Genomic DNA, 1,870 nt, shown 5'->3' on the forward strand with positions numbered 1-1,870 from the left:
AACAGCAACATTAACCCCACAACACCCTTATTACTCACCTGAATCAATTCTGAGGTAGTTAGAAACAGATTTGGAGCCTGCACATTTTCCCTTTATCCACAGCAAAAAACAGTCCAAGTGGCAGAATGCTGGGACAGACAAGTTACAGAGCATGCTGCAACATAACAAGTTCCAACTTTCGAGTCCAATCACCTCTTATTCCACTGCCTTTGAAATTCACATCTGAGATCAGGAACAAGTCTGCATCTTGATACTGCCACAAGGATTATGATACGGATGTCCTTACATCCAACAATATAAGGTTATGGAGAAGAGCCACCCAGGTGTCATCTACAGAGGTGGAGAAGCAAAATTCAGGCCTGAGAATAAAAGAAAAGCTGTCTGCAGCAACATGTACTACTGAATAACTTTGAGCACTTGAAGTTCCAGAAGGCATTAAACAGCAGCTGAAGAGGACTCGTTTCATATTACTCATGGCAAAATACTGCTCTCAATCCTCTGATATTTAACAGATATAACATAATAATCCTATAACTATATATACATATATATATATATATAATAATCTGCCTGAACAAAGGATGCTAGCACATGAGGTTGACTTTGCACATTAGTATTCTGTCAGGAACAGCAGCTTTCATCAGTTGCCTCGTTTTAGAGTAGACATACAGAACAGCTCTAGGAAAAGCAGTTCTCAAGTAATTCTGAGTGGTCTTAGGAGCACCTACTCCTTTAGGTCTAAAGGAAAATTGTCCACAAGCTGCTTTTGGATCAGTTTTGCTTGGATGCTGGCAGCCAGCACGTCAGGAGGCATTGCATTTGTTTCTCACTGAACAGACGTCACAGTCCCACTGACCTTCCTCTTTAGCAAAGGCAGATCCAGATTTGTCTTGTGCAGTATTCCTGCTGGCTTTGAAACTTGCAGAACATTCAGTTATCGGAGGGCCATGTGTTTCCCACACAACTGGATCTGGGCTTTGGCATGAAGCACAGCTCTCTGCAGTTGCTTTCTCTGGAATAGGAACAACTTCCCTGTTAAGGGAGCTTCGTGAAGATGTTGTGCTCTCTGATAACACCCAACAGCATCAGACCCACAGCTGTCATCACACCACTGATGAGATGATTCACTAACCCTGGAGTTATCACATTTCATTTCTTGATTTTCATTATGTTAACAACAGTGTTTCAAATAAGAGAATGTAAATGTATTACACGGGTATTTGAAGAAAACCTAAGGAATGATCCCTACTCCTTTGTTATTTAAATGCGTGTTTAAGGTCTGAGGAAAAAATAAAAAAGAGTTAACAACAGGAATAATTCCAGATCTCCCCACACTGTACAAAACTCTGAGACCACTCTCTAAAGCCAGTCTAAGTCCAGAACCAAGAGGATGATAGCCAAGCTGATGGAAGCAGGACTCACACAGTCCTTAGAAAGGTTCCCTCCACATCTCTGAGTTCTGCTCCCACACTCAATTTCAGCAGATGTTCAGAGCAGATATTTTCACTGAGTTATGCAGCAGAGCGGGAAGAATGTCAGGGCAATGCTCGGATCACCGAGTACCGAGCGTAACAAAAACATCAGCTGAGATAACTGCTCTGTGCTGAACATAGGGACAAAGCTGTTTACCTTTAAAGCCTCCACTTGCTGACATAGCACTGGAAGAAAACACTGTGCATCTTCTGCCCACTGAGGGAGAGTTCTAGGAGAAAACTGGAAGAAAAAAAAAAGAGCTTATGGAGCTTGGAGTTGTTATCCAAACGTTACACCTCCTTGAAACTATACGGCTAAGGTACTGTGCAGCTGTCAGTTGGTGAGAACAAGAACTCCGTGGGGAATGGAGTGGAATGTTTTACTTCTGAATCTGCAG

This window comes from Cyrtonyx montezumae, unplaced genomic scaffold, assembly GCF_038088225.1.
Source record: "Cyrtonyx montezumae isolate F1298 unplaced genomic scaffold, pur_monq_1.0 scaffold_46, whole genome shotgun sequence".
NCBI lineage: Eukaryota > Metazoa > Chordata > Aves > Galliformes > Odontophoridae > Cyrtonyx > Cyrtonyx montezumae.